This window comes from Oncorhynchus mykiss, chromosome 26 (assembly GCF_013265735.2).
Source record: "Oncorhynchus mykiss isolate Arlee chromosome 26, USDA_OmykA_1.1, whole genome shotgun sequence".
Lineage (NCBI taxonomy): Eukaryota > Metazoa > Chordata > Actinopteri > Salmoniformes > Salmonidae > Oncorhynchus > Oncorhynchus mykiss.
Genome location: NC_048590.1, coordinates 15,269,707 through 15,285,881, shown reverse-complemented (window position 1 = coordinate 15,285,881; position 16,175 = coordinate 15,269,707). Strand labels below are relative to the sequence as shown.

The 16,175-nt window shown below is 42.4% G+C and overlaps 1 protein-coding gene across 1 annotated transcript in view; it reads right to left on the bottom strand.

Moving 5' to 3' along the window:
• LOC110506282 (LARGE xylosyl- and glucuronyltransferase 2) overlaps positions 1–13,380 on the bottom strand; it is a 93,296-nt gene extending 79,916 nt beyond the window's left edge. The window contains exon 1 of the mRNA XM_021585734.2: positions 12,841–13,380. The gene's annotated coding sequence lies outside the window, so the exon portion shown is untranslated. The remainder of the gene's footprint in view (positions 1–12,840) is intronic.
• Positions 13,381–16,175: the final 2,795 nt, after the last annotated feature.

The following is a 16,175-nucleotide window of genomic DNA, read 5'->3' as shown; positions in this document are numbered from 1 at the left end:
GCTTACAATTATTTTAGTGTTTCACTGTTTAGCACTGCTCTGAGACAAGCATGGGGACTGGTCTTGATAAATCAATGAGATTTTTTGGTTAGACAAGAATTAGAAAATTAGGGTGCAGAAATGTTATGCTCTTAGTGTAACCTTTATTTAACTAGGCAACTCAATTAAGAACAAATTCTTATTTACAAGGACAGCATACTTCTTCCTCGTGCCCTGCAGGGATTATTTAGCTAAATAGCCCAGTACTATACATCCAACCGTCATGTTGCACAGCGCCATATTTTCCATTCCAGCAAGTACCAGTCAAAAGTTTGGACACACCTACTGTACTCATTCCAGGATTATTCTAAATTTTTAATATTTTTCTACATTGTAGAATAATGTAATCAGTTAAGAACAAATTATTATTTACAAGAACAGCCTACTCCTTCCTCCCCAATGGGTATTTGAACCCCGGTCTCCCACGTGCCCCACTTTCTGTAGTACAGACATTCTAATAAACAAATAGACACATTTAGTTCATAAAATAATGGTTAAAAAAATACTCTTTCAAAATGCAGATGTTGATTTAGTTGGATCGATAACGAATTACTATGGGAATAAATATCACTGATTTACGGAATTATTGGAACAAAGTTGTCTAATGAAGGCAAACAATTTAGAATCCTCCAATCCTGTAGCCTACTCCCGACCGTCACATTGTACAGCGCCATATTTTCCATTCCATCCTAACGGAAACCCTGAGGGTTTAGTTTTTGTTTTTCTTTGAATCGAACCCGCATAATATCAATTAAATTAAATAAGCCACATTTCTTAAAATCAATCCCATATTTTATGTTATTACAAAAAAGGTTTAAAATTCTCTGGTAATGCCAATATGGAATACTATCAAATGCTTCTCAAATATGCCCTCTGGTGGTCAAACTAGCAATAACTTGCAGTAACAGAAAAAATGACCGATAATTAAATGACGTGCCACCGAATGCTGCGGCAGCACGCCAGGTGTGCCGCAGTACAACGCAACTTTTAAAGGAGGAACCACTGTAGATCAACGATTCTTGATAAAAGGAAAAACCTATCCAGAACCACAAATTAATTAATTCATTCATTTACAGTGTTAAACAACACTAATATATGAGAACAATATTTTTCGTGAACAAATGTTTAATTTTGTCATTATAATAAGGTTGTTAGCAACATGTGAAAATATGTTGCGGCTCAAGTCAACTACAAAACCCACAATGCAATGCTCTCTCTATGAGCTGACTGGCTGGCTAGCTAGGTAGGTAGCTAGCTAGCTAGCTAGCAAACGTAGTTACACACAATAATACCAAAAGTCAGTATCAGCATGTGAAGTAGCTAGTTAACTGTAAAATTGCCTAAGCAAACTGCACTATCAATTGAGGAGTCACCAATCTCACCACGTTCAACCTGCAGATCGATATGTCTCACAGAATGGAGTCTGACATTCACAACAGCCATGCAACATCACCATGCAATGCACCCTGGACTGATGAGGCAGACAAATAGAAGATATGTGCTAGGCCCTCTGTTAAAATTACACATTTCTCAAAGTAGGAAAACCGCAAAAATATGATCAATGGCTCATTCAAGAGAAGACGACGCTCTGCGTTATGACATCGGCCAGTATTGAAATCTGACATATATCAGGGGTTTTCGTGATCTAAAAGTCATATTCCTATTAACCTCCGTAGTGAGAGTGGCTTTATAAGCAATGCTACGTCATACTTTCTTGCACGCTTGAAAGGCAACAGCTCAGATACACGTGAAAACATGATGCTGGGAATCAATAGAGCATCCCTCAGAGATGAACAAAAACAATAACATTCCAAAATGGGTGAACCTTTCCTTTAAACACACGGGTACAGGGAGGTCGGGAACACAGCCAGCTGACAAAGCATCTCCCACTGAATTTACAGATCTACAAATGGGGTTTACAGACACACAGGGCAGCATCAGAAAGTCATGCCATTAGGAACTCCAACCCGATCTATATTGTACTACACAGATCACGCCACTTCAAAACGCGACATAGCAGTTTTGGGGCATAAGAGGTGGCAGTGTTGTTTATTCTACCACTCAACTGTGAGGATGTAAGTGTGCCTTGTACAGCAACAAAAGTTGTGTTGTGTCACATTATACTGTAATTACCTTCAAAAAATATGTACTGGGCCATATTGAGAAGAATGTACTGGTCTATTGGGGGCAGCTGCTCCAGACACAATCACTCACACAACAGTACAGGGGTATTTCTATGTAAAGCACCTATCAGACTATTCAGTCATGTAGGCATCGGGGCATGTAGAGCTATTAGTGGCTAATTAGCATTTAAACAGTTATGCATATGTTATATAGAGCAGGGGGAAGAGAGGATAAAGCAGGTGCCAGTTACCTATTCAGAACATAATTATCCCCTATTCTAAAGGACTAGCTAACATTGTTGTCATGGATTAAAATCAACTGAACGAAACTGAATAATCGGCCACATTGTCAGTCTCGCGCATGTCTCTGCAGCTCTATGACCCCTGACTCACATTTACCTATAGTGTTCAGCATAATAGGTACTGAGTAAGTGCTGCACATCTCTTCGGAGCACAATGGTGGGCATCAGGAGGGGCAACACCTCTACAGGTCTCACACACACACACACATGCACACCCTGACTCCTCTCGTCTGTCTGGTGGAACCCTTCACCCAACTCAATATGAAAAGAGCAGGATGAGTGGAACATGTTGGACAGGGGGCCATTATTTCAACCATCCTCCCCAGTCTCTCTTTATACTCGGCTCCCACTCTCGTCCCTCCTTGTCTGCATTTCTCTCTGTTTATCCATGTGGAAGAGAGGGATGGTTACCAAGGCTCTCTCGTCAGACTCTTTGCTTTGGATGTCTACAGGAAAAACGAGTGCAGCGAAATGACCTCAGTTCTCTCACTCTCACGCACGCACACACACGCACACACACAGAATTAGAAAGTATTGAGAGCATATCTTGGCTGATAGTGATTACACCCGCCCATAAGAATCTGAACCAGTACGGAGGAACAGTTAAATCATATAACTTATTATTTTATTTTTTATATAATCTCTTTATGTGTCTGTGTTCTGCTGTCCCACTCCGTTTGAAAGTACACACACATACACCACAATGTGGCATGGATGTTGGATGAACACTTAGATGTGAACACGTTGTTTCAACGTGCCTCCTGCATGCTTTCGTGTACCGGGAGGGAACAAAGTAGAAGTACTTCAATATTTCATATTGAACTTCTACCAACCCCGTTCTCTCTCTGCCTCCTTCCCTCTTTGAGCCTCTATAACTTGGAGAGGGTCTTAAACTCCAGGCACAGTGAAGTGTAATAGCACTTCATACACAGAGTTCCTAATTAAATTATTGAGCATACAACGGCATCGGACGACATTTTCACAACATGGCATGAATCAAAAAGGGAGCCTCGATAAATGAGTTGTAAAAAACGTTGATTTACCATCTTAGTTACAGCATAGTTTGACCTACACTAGTTAATGGTTATTGCCGACACCCTAAGCCACGAGTCTGACAAGCGTTCTCGGCATACTGCGGAGGTAAACAGCCGAGTGAGTAAACAAACAAACGACGACCTCGAATCAATCAAGCAATCAGAAGTCTTCATGCTCGACTCTACCACAGCAAATCATTCTGGCGCCTAGGCTTGCCTAATGTCTCACACAACACCACACAGTGGAGATTTAGTGACTAACAACCAGCGATAAATCATACCAGTATAAGTAATGTGGCATGACTCCAAAGTGAATGAAATATGAGTTATAACAACTTGAAATTGCCTCAGTAACTTAACAGCATCAGCAGGTCCAGAGGAGCAGGGGTTGACGTTATGTAGGACGCTATGACACCTAACCTCTGGAAAAGATGACTATGAAACGATAATAATATTACCAATGTTTGCATCTCAAAATGAAGTGGCTTCTTCTCCTCTACTTTATCTTGCACTGATATAAAAGCAAGTGATGAGTCAAAGTGATGCGTGTGACGCCAACCAAATGAATGCTTTCACCAGTACAGAAGGAAGGAAGGAAGGAAGGAAAGGAGTCACATACACATGCCCATTTAGATTTACCAACAGAGCGGTAAGCTTGACATGTACTATAGGAAGATGCCCCGTGTGGAAAAAAAAGGCTGGATAATATGGCCATGGCTCCACTCTAAAATGATACGGCTATAGGTCATACATACACTATTCCACAAACGTCAGAGAAGAATACAGATGGACTCAACAACCTATTCACATCATTCACCAGTTCTATTTGTGAACGCAGTGTACATATAATAATGGCGGTGGGGGAGTGGAGTGAAAGTGGAGTGGACGAGGAGTGGAACACACACAGCATGTGGATAAAGGGCACAGCCTTGCTGTTGAAACGAAGATAATAGAGCAAGGCTCTCTGCGAATCAGAACTCATACAATAGCCAATAAGAGAGATGTAATGCACAATGCAGTTCTGTGGAAAAATCAAGGCCTATAGCTCCTTGAGTTTTGAGTGAGTGAGTGAGTGAGTGAGTGAGTGAGTGAGTGAGTGAGTGAGTGAGAGAGTGAGAGAGTGAGAGAGTGAGAGAGATGGGAGCAGGGAGGGAGAGAGCTAACTAATGTGTTTCTGCTTGGGCGAACACGTTATTTATTTCTCATTGTGTGTGGCCACAGGGCCGTCAATAGACTTATAATTACTTGCACAGCCATCAGGTGGGGTTAATGGAGAAAACATTACCGTGAGAGGAACAGGGGAGCGTCTAGAGGGGAGAGAGGGATGGGGAAAAGAGAGGAGAGGGCGGGTGGGGCGTGGTCGTTCATAAATCAGCCGTGGGTGGAGTAAAGAGATTTTGGCTTAATACGGAAATGTCTGCCGCCATCCCTGCCAATTTACCGCTGAGCAAAAGAGCGAAGAAACGAAAGAAAACAGGATAAAATGAAGGGAGAGACAGAAAAAATGTTGAGGAAATTGCAGAGGGAAAGAAAGAACCACAGAGAAAAAGTGTACGAGGTAGAGAGCGAGAATGTTAATGAGAAAATGTGGGCGTATGAGAAAGAGTGTGAGGTACAGGCTCCGTTAGTCAATAACTCATGAAATCATCATTGTTTTTGTCATCCACTCCAGAGAGCACGCCACCAGTTCATCAATCAGTAATAAGAGGCCCAGGGGGAGGGTACTTACAAGCTTGAACCTTCAGGGTTTACTGCGGGGTCCCATTGGACAAAGAGGGGTCACTGAAGTCATACATCATGCATGGGTCATGGAGGGCAGAGGGGAATGTTTAGTCATTAAGCAGACAGTTTTATCCAGAGTGACTTACAGGAGCAATTAGGGGATTAAGTTCTTTGCTCAGGGATTCGAACCAGCGACCATTCGGTTACTGGCCCACCGATCTAAAACGTTAGAGAGGCTGGAAGCCTATCCCCCCTCCCTCTGTATGATTAATGACCATCCCTCGCTATGGCAACAGGTCACAATTTCAAAGAGTACATCTGACCACCGCTGGCTGAGCAGCGCGTGTGTGTGTGCACACGTATGTGCATGTCTGTGCTAATAACACAATTACCCTTAAATTGCAAAAACACATTAATTTACATCAGTGTTTAATCTCTCTACAGAGTTTAATCTCTGTTCAACATTCATACGAGAAGAGAAGGGTCCAGTTTTAACTCGTCTTAAAACTAATACTGCCATAAAAAGTAATATCTTGTGGCACTGACACTTAGTCTAATCAGAATCACAAACATACATGCATACATTCGTCTCAGCTGCTGAGGACTGGGCCTTTGAGAGGGTTGGGCTGAAAAAAAAAAATCACACGCATGCACGCACACAGACACACACACGGATGCACACACCTCACCAGATAGCCTGCACCAGTTAACATGGGCTGATAAGCTCCTCCATGGTGGCAGCTATGCTGTATGATAAGAGTGGCTCTTATCAGAGCGTCACATTAACATATTGCATTAGGCACTAGAGGTTACCTGGGAAATGGACTGGGAGAACCCACGGATATCCAGAGTTGTGTCGGTAAAGCAAAAGACTGAAGTTGGAATTCAATCAGTGCAGACTGGGAGCAGGGAATAGAAATACGTTATGTAGAACAAACACGCCTCTCTGACGTGTAGAATTAGGAATCGTGCCAAAATCGGTACATTTACACATACTCAGAATTTGACTTGGTAATATGGTGCTGCTAGTGATAAACACGATGTAGAGAGAGAAGACATACAGAGGAGTTTGCACAAAGTTTACAAACATTATGTACAAATAGGCAGAGTGAACATGATATAAAAGTGGATACAGTTCTATTCATTCAAAGTTCCACAACGTCTGCCTCCTGATCGTGTCCCAGGTGTTAACGCCATCCATCCGGGACACACAGCTAGCTGTTGGGCTGACCAAACACACTGCTGAAGTGCAATGACTGAATCCATGCCAAACCTTTATAAGCATTACAAGCATCAGCACACAGAGAGAGAGGGAGGGAGAGAGAAAATACTTTGAATTTACATTTTAATCTTTATTTAACTAGGCAAGTCAGTTAAATACATTTTTTATTTACAATGACAGCCTACCACGGCCAAACCTGGACGACGCTGGGACTTTAATCAGTTATCAAACACATTGCCCTCTATGGTTGTGAGATCTGGGGTTCACTCACCAACCAAGAACTCACAAGATGGTACAAAGACCCAATTGAGACTCCGCATGCAGGGTTCTGTAAAAATATACTTTGTGTACAATGCAAAACCCCAAACAATGCAGGCAGAGCGGAATTAGGACTATACCCGCTAACTGACAAAATCCAGAAAAGACCCGTTCAATTCTTCAACCACCTAAAAGGAAGCGATCCTCACATATTCCACCACAAAGCGTTCACCTACCGAGAGCTGAACCTTGAGAAGAGTCTCCTCAGCCAGGTGGTTCTGGGGCTCTATTCACAAAACAGACAACAAAGAGCCCCAGGACAGAAACACATTAAGACCCATCCAAATTCTGAGAAAGCTAAATTATAAATATTTGATACACTGGAAAGAATCAAACAAATGAAACGGAGCAAATTGGAGTACTATCTGGCCCTAAACAGAGCACACAGTGGCAGGAAACCTGACCACTGTGACTGACCCAAAATTAAGAAAATCCTTGACTATGTACAGACTCCGTGAGCATAGCCTTGCTAATCAGAGAGGGCACATAGCCTGTCTTCTCTCGAGAGCCAGGTCTGCCTATGGCAGCATCTCTGAATAGCAAGGCTGCCATAGGCAGACCTGGCTCTCGAGAGAAGACAGGCTATGTGCCCACTGCCCACAAAATGAGGTTGAAACTGATCTATACTTCCTAACCTGCTGCCAAATGTATGACAACATTAGTGACACATATTTCCGACAGATCACACCCGCAAAGAATTTGAAAACAAATCAAACAATGATAAACTCCCATATCTGTTAGGGAAAATACCGCAGGGTGCAATCACAGCAGCAAGATTTTTGGCCCATTGCCATGAGGAAAGGGAAACCACTGGAGCATGAACATTGTAACAACCTATATGTATCTGTTTATTTATTTTCCCTTTCATACTTTAACTACAATGCCTCCGGAAAGTATTCAGACCCCTTGACTTTTTCATGATTTTGTTAAGTTACAGATTTAAAATAAAATGTATTAACATTTTTAAAAAACTACTCATCAAACCCTCACACAATCACCCATAATGACAAAAACATCAAAAACAGGTGAATACGTTTTTGCTAATTTATTACAAATAAAAACCAGAAATATTACATTTACAGAAGCATTCAGACCCTTTACTCAGTACTTTGTTGAAGCACCTTTGGCAGCGATTACAGCCTTGAGTCTTCCTGGGTATGACGCTACAAGCTTGGCACACTTGTTTTTGTGAGGTTTCTCCCATTCTTCTCTGCAGATCCTCTCAAGCTCTGTCAGGTTGGATGGGGAGCATTGCTGCACAGCTATTTTCAGGTCTCTCCAGAGAGGTTTGATCGGGTTCAAGTCCGGGCTCTGGCTGGGCCACTCAAGGACATTCAGAGACTTGACCTGAAGCCACTCCTGCATTGTCTTGGCTGTGTGCTTAGGGTTGTTGTCCAGTTGGAAGGTAAATCTTCACCCCAGTCTGAGGGTCTGAGGGAGTATGTTACTCCTTTCATCTTTGCCTCGATCCTGACTAGTCTCCCAGTCACTGCTGCTGAAAAACATCTCCACAGCATGATGCTGCCACCACCATGCTTCACCGTAGGGATGGTGCCAGGTTTCCTTCAGACGTGACGCTTGACATTCAGGCCAAAGGGTTCAATCTGGGTTTCTTCAGACCAGAGAATCTTGTTTTTCGGTGCCTTTTGGCAAACTCCAAGTGGGTTGACATGTAACTTTTACTGAGGAGTGGCATCCGTCTGGCTACTCTACCATAAAGGCTGGCAGGTAGCCTAGTGGCTGAAGTGTTGGGCCAGTAACCAAAAGGTTGCTGGATCGAATCCCTGCGCTGACAAGGTAAAAATCTCTCTGCCCCTGAACAAGGCAGTTAACCCACTGTTCCCTGGTAGGTTGTCATCGTAAATAAGAATTTGTTCTTAACTGACTTGCCTGGTTAAATAAAGGTAAAGTAAAAAAAAAAGGCCTGATTGGTAGAGTGCTGCAGAGATGTTTGTCCTTCTGGAAGCTTCTCCCATCTCTACAGAGGAGCTCTGTCAGAGTGACCATTGGGTTTTTGACCATTTGGACTAATCTTCCAAGAGACCTTAACATTAAAATACAATTTATAATACAAACACACTTTCACATATAACACACTATTACAAACATACATTATATACTAGCATAATGACCCAATAAATACTCTAATCTATATTTAAATGTTTTTAAATAATGTTTAAACTTATATATTGAAAGGTTTATAGTTTGCTCAGTTAATTTATTCCATTTCTGTATTGCTCTAAATCGAAATGTTCTTTTGCCCATTTATTTTTTCTGTCTGGATAACGCATAGATGGTGGACAATCTATTCCTAGTATTTACGTAATGTCTGTCTCTTACCAACTGAATACCATTGTGAATAGAACTTGGCCTTTTTAAATGATGTATATTATAAAATAAGATAAGCATGTTTTTTTTCAATTATCTTGTCGATTGATGACCAACCAAGAACACTGCGCATGACTGCAACAAAAGAACCATATCTCCGCCTTAAAACAATCCTTGCTGCTTTATTCTGTGCATTCTGCAGCCTCCCTGACCAAGGACCTTCTCCCCTGATTGGTCAGTTTGGACAGGTGGCCAGCTCTAGGAAGAGTCTTGGTGGTTCCAAACGTCTTCCAGTTAAGAATGACTGAGGCCACTGTGTTCTCGGGGACTTTCAATGCTGCAGAATTTTTTTGGTACCCTTTCCCAGATCTGTGCCTCGAGAAGATCCTGTCTCTGAGCTCTATGGACAATTCCTTTGACCTCATGGCTTGTCTATTGCTCTGACATGCACTGTCAACACACACACACGCACACACACACACACACACACATGCACACCTTTGTACCTTCCCAAATCATGTCCAATCAATTGAATTTAACACAAGTGGACTCCAATCAAGTTGTAGAAACATCTCAAGAATGATCAATAGAAACAGGATGCAAAGGGTCTGAATACTTATGTAAATAAGGTATCTTTAATTTGTTTTATACATTTGCAAAAATTTAACACTTTTTTTTTGCTTTGTCATTATGGGGTATTGAGCGTAGATTGCTGAGTATTTTTTATTTATTTCATACATTTTAGAATAAGGCAGAAATGTAACAATGTGTAAAAAGTGAAGGGGTCTGAATAGTTTCCGAATGCACTATACTTGCACATTATAACACCGCTGTACATAGCCAATAACCTGATATTTGACATTTACATTTTTGGGGCAATTTTTGTGAATGTGAGTGAGTGAGTGAGTGAGTGAGTGAGTGAGTGAGTGAGTGAGTGAGTGAGTGAGTGAGTGAGTGAGTGAGTGAGTGAGTGAGTGAGTGAGTGAGTGAGTGAGTGAGTGAGTGAGTGAGAGAGAGAGAGAGAGAGAGAGAGAGAGAGAGAGAGAGAGAGAGGAGGCCACTGTGAACGAGCTGAAAGACAAGGCAAGAAGGGCCTTCTATGCCATCAAAGGGAATATACAATTTGACATTTGGATCTGGCTAAAAATACTTGAATCAGTTATAGAACCTATTGCCCTTAATGGTTGTGAGGTCTGGGGTCCGCTCACCAACCAAGAATTCACAAAATGGGACAAACACCAAATTGAGACTCTGCATGCAGAATTCTGCAAAAATATCCTCTGTGTACAACGTAAAACACCAAATAATGCATGCAGGGCAGAATTAGGCTGATACCCGCTAATGATCAAAATCCAGAAAAGAGCAATTCAATTCTACAACCACCAAAATGGAATTGATCCCGAAACCTTACATAACAAAGCCATCACCTACAGAGAGATGAACCTGGAGAAGAGTCTCCTAAGCATCCTGGGGCTCTGTTCACAAACACAAACAGACCACACAGAGCCCGAGGACAGCAACACAATTAGACCCAACCAAATCATGAGAAAACAAAAATAGAATTACTTGACACATTGGAAAGAATTAACAAACAAAAACAGAGCAAACTAGAATTCTATTTGGCCCTAAACAGAGTACAACGTGGCAGAATACCTGACCACTGTGAATTACCCAATCTTACGGAAAGCTTCGACTATTTACAGACACAGTGAACATAGCCTTGCTATTGAGAAAGGCCGCCGTAGGCAGACCTGGCTCTCAAGAGAAGTCAGGCTATGTGCACACTTCCCTGAAAATGAGGTGGAAACTGACCTGCACTTTCTAACCTCCTGCTAAATGTATGACCATATTTCAGATTACACAGAAAGACAGAGAATTTGAAAACAAGCCCAATTTTGATAAACTCCCATATCTATTGGGTGAAATAACACAATGTGCCATCACAGCAGCAAGATTTGTGACCTGTTGCCACAAGAAAAGGGCAACTAGAGAAGAACAAACACCATTGTAAATGCAACCCATATGTACGTTAATTAATTTTCCCTTTCGTACTTTAACTATTACACTTTGCACATAATATGACATTTGTAACGTCTTCATTCTTTTGGAACATTCGCGAGTCTAATATTTACTGTTCATTTGCATTGCTTGCTTCAATTTTGTTTATTATCCACTTCACTTGCTTTGGCAACGTTAACATATGTGTCCCATGCCAATAAAGCCCTTACATTGAATTGAAAAATGTAGTGAAAGTGAGTGAGTGAGTGAGTGAGAGAGAGAGGGGAGGTAAAGGACCCAGTGAGAGAAGTAATACAGCATTCGTCCAGAGAATACAAGGTCTAAGGCATAAAACATATCCTGAAACACACACACACACACACACACACACACACACTGGTTACTGTTTTACAGGAGCTCGTTGCAGCGGTTGCCCAGAGAGTGGTAGATGGTAAAATGGCAGCAGGGGAGATGAGGAATGAAAGAAGGGAGGAGAGGAGCATGGGAGAGAAGAAGTGGAGGAGGAGACGAGTGAGGGAGGGAGGGAAAAGAAAGGAAGGGTAGAGGAGAAGTGGAGGGAGGAGAGAGGAGCAGAAAAGCAGCACAGTTGTTTGTATTTTTTTAGTTTATTATTATTATTAACCCCCCCTTTCGGAGGACAGCTTTTCTGCTACATATACATACATTTTACAAGATACATATTACATACACATTTAGCATACATATTTTACATACATGGTACATGTACATAAAGCAATCACAAAACGATAATACATTAACAACCATAAGCTCTTTAATCCTACCCCTCAGCCACTCTCAGCCCATCCTACCCATCACCATAGACCACCCTCGTTTGGTTCCCATGTGCCATATATCTTTTAATTGTGCTGTTTTGTTTTACATTTTAAACCTTTCTAATCATATAGTATCCCCAGATTGTGAGCTAAAGATGAAAACCTTTCCTACCAGTATTATTATATTATTTATTGACTGACTATGGCTTTCCAAATCGCCCAACACTGCTATTTGTAGGGTTCATTTTAGGTGAATGTTGTGATTTGTTTTGGAACCATTCCCCAACCTGTGACCAGCGAAGTGTTTAAAGTGTCGAGGAAGTAACAGCTGTTTGAGCGAGACCCTAGGGGTAGAGTGGTGTGTGTGTGTGTATGTGTGTGTGTGTAGGGGAGTGAGCTAGGATGGGGAAGCAATAAAGGTTGTGTGGGGGGGGGGGGGGGGGGGGGATGGGGCCTTAATGGGGGGGTGCAAGCAGGGGGCCTGAGGGGAGGGTGCAGATGTGATAGGGGGTGAGGGTAAAGGGTGAGGGGTGTACAGATGGGGGTATAAGGGGATATTGCAAGGGGGAGGTCTCCATATTCTGTGGCTCAGCAGAGAAGAATGTTGTTAATTTAGCTCTAACCTTTCCACGGCTATAGCCCACAGACCAGTCACATGTACCTGATCTCTCTCACACACACACACACACACGAAAACTACCAAAAAAGCACACTGACCTACACAAACGCACCAAAACATGGAATCTGCCCATGAACCACAAGGACAAACATCCATGCGGAAAATACTTTACTGCAGAAAGCTGCACATAAGCTCTGCTCCCTCTGAACCAGACTCTAGTTTATGCAACTCGCCATGGATGCCCCTACCCACAACATGAACAGATTTAAAAGCTGGCACACGAAAGCACACACCTCAGTCCATGTGGACAACCAGTGAAAGCAGTGGTACGCCTCTCTCACCTGCTCAGACGATGTTACTCCTCAGGGAAGTTGTAAGGTGGAGCCCTCTCTGTATCCACAATTCAGGGAAGACTAAACCTTTATACAAATATCCCAAAACATTGGGAAGAGTGGGTGCTCGTTCCGTTAGATCCGACGAGTGTATGAGACTCAAGTGCGGCTCACAGAGCGAGGCGCAACGACACACACTTACGAGTGAAACGCCCTCCACCGCACCAGCTTGTACCAGAGTGCATACTGACTGCCTAATCCTGCCGAGTAAAAAACTCTCACACACTCCAAATTAAGAAAAATCAGCCAGTCGATGGAGAGCAAACACAGACGGTGAGAGAGGGAGCTCCAGAGTTCCCAAAAGGAGAGAGGCTGAGCTGGTCTACTGTTACACCAACAGAAAGCACCCTGCTGGGTTAGATAGAGTCAGAGGAGTCCTGGGTGTCAGGAGGAGACAAACGGATAAGATGAATAAAAACCAGAGTAGAACAGCTCCCTCTTTCTATCGTCTGCTCTCTCTGTTGTGTGCACACTCACACACACCGCTCTCGACTGAGCACCCTGCAAAGAGAAAGACTCAACGCACGGCCCCTCCCCCACAAGTCCTGGCCCGGCCCCGAAATACACCCCCTCGGGTTTCAGCCAATAGGAGAGCGCTGACCACCCACACACTGAAATACACACACTCACAGGCACTCCCTCTCCCTGGCAATACAGACATTGGCACAGGTTAACACTTAGGAGTAATCACACGAAACACTCACTAACTCAGACACACACACACGCTTCAACACACACACACACACGCTTCAACACACACACACAGGCAGGAGTCTTAACTGACATTTTCAACCTCTCCTTGTCCCCGTCGGTAATCCTCACATTTCAAGGTGACTACCATCCTTCCTGTTCCCAAATTCTCAATTTGCATACCGCCCCAACAGATCCACAAACACAATCTCAATTGCACTCCACACTGCCCTCTCCCACCTAGAAAGGGGAACACCTATGTGAGGATGCTGTTCATCGACTACAACTCAGGGTTCAACCCCATAGTGCCCTTAGCTCACGACCCCAGGATGTGTGCCCATAGCCACTTCCTGTACTCCCTGTTCACCCAATCAGACACACACACACCACTCACTCACTTACCTCACACGCGCAAACACATACTCACATACACACACTAACTCACACACCCTCCCTCCCTCACTCACTCATTCACACAGTCATTACCGACACTACACACATACAGTACACCCACTCCCCTTCTCACTCCTAAACTGCAGCTAAAATGATTATTGATTAGATGTAATACTACCAGTATAATTCCCCTTATTGATTGCCATTAACATTAGTATCAATCTATGTATCCTGCTACTGGTCACTATTACTCCTGTTTACATGTATATACAGCTGAAGTCAGAAGTTTACATACACTTAGGTTGGAATCATTAAAACTCGTTTTTAAACCACTCCACACTTTTCTTGTTAACAAACTATAGTTTTGGCAAGTCGGTTAGGACATCTACTTTGTGCATGACACAAGTAATTTTTACAACAATTGTTTACAGACAGATTATTTCAATTATAATTCACTATATCACAATTCCAGTGGGTAAGAAGTGTACATACACTAAGTTGACTGTGCCTTTAAACAGCATGGAAAATTCCAGAAAATGATGCCATGGCTTTAGAAGCTTCTGAAAGGCTAATTGACATCATTTGAGTCAATTGGAGGTGTACCTGTGGATGTATTTGAAGGCCTACCTTCAAACTCAGTGCCTCTTTGCTTGACATCATGGGACAATCGAAAGAAATCAGCCAAGACCTAAACATTTTTTTGTAGACCTCCACAAGTCTGGTTCATTCATTCATCCTTTGGAGCAATTTCTAAACGCCTGAAGGTACCACGTTCATCTGTACAAACAATAGTACGCAAGTATAAACACAACGGAACCACACAGCAGTCATACCGCTCAGGAAGGAGACGTATTCTGTCTCCTAGAGATAAACTTACTTTGGTGTGAAAAGTGCAAATCAATCCCAGAACAACAGCAAAGGCCCTTGTGAAGATGCTGGAGGAAACAGGTACAAAAGTATCTATATCCACAGTAAAACGAGTCCTATATCGACATAACCTGAAAGACTGCTCAGCAAGGAAGAAGCCACTGCTCCAAAACCACCATAAAAAAAGCCAGACTATGGTTTGCAACTGCACATGGGGACAAAAATTGTACAACAAAAATAGATTGATGAAACAAAAATAGAACTGCTTGGCCACAATGACCATCGTTATGTTTGGAGGAAAAAGGAGGACGCTTGCAAGCCCAAGAATACCATGCCAACCGTGAAGCACGGGGGTGGAAGTATCATGTTGTGGGGGTGCTTTGCTGCAGGAGGGACTGGTGCACTTCACAAAATAGATGGCATCATGAGGAGGAAAAATTACGTGGATATATTGAAGCAACATCTCATCAGTCAGGAAGCTATAGCTTGGTTACAAATGGGTCTTCCAAACGGACAATTACCCCAAGCATACTTCCAAAGCTGTGGCAAAATAGCTTAAGGACAACAAAGTCAAGGTATTGGAGTGGCCATCACAAAGCCCTGACCTCAATCCTATAGAACATTTGTGGGCAGAACTGAAAAAGCTTGCTCTGTCAGGAGCAAGCTCTGTCAGAAGTAATGGGCCAAAATTCACCCAACTTATCTTGGGAAGCTTGTGGAAGGCTACCCGAAACGTTTGGCCCAAGTTAAACAATTTAAAGGCAATGTTACTAAATACTAATCGAGTGTATGTGAACTTCTGACCCTCTGGGAACTTGATGAAAGAAATAAAAGTTTAAATAAATCATTCTCTCTACTATTATTCTGACACTACTATTCTGACACTTAAAATAAAATGGTGATCCTTACTGACCTAAGACAATTAATTTTTACAAGGATTAAATGTCAGGAATTGTGAAAAACTGAGTTTAAATGTATTTGGCTTAGTTGTATGTAAACTTCCGACTTCAACTGTATTACCTTTAGTATATGGCCAGAAGTATTTATATATTACTGATACCAGTCACTTTTCAGCCCTCTTTACATGTACTGTATAATCACCTATAAGACCTACACACACACACATACGCATGTACACACACACGCACGCACACACACCCACACCCTGCTGCCATACTGTTAATAATAATAATAAAAATGTACTTTCTCCTAAAACAGTATCTGTCTACATCTACATATACTCCAGTATCCCTGAACATTGTACATTTGGTACTGGTACTGACATTCTTCTACATATTCCTCGTGTTTTTAAAAATAGTTTTTAGTTATAATAT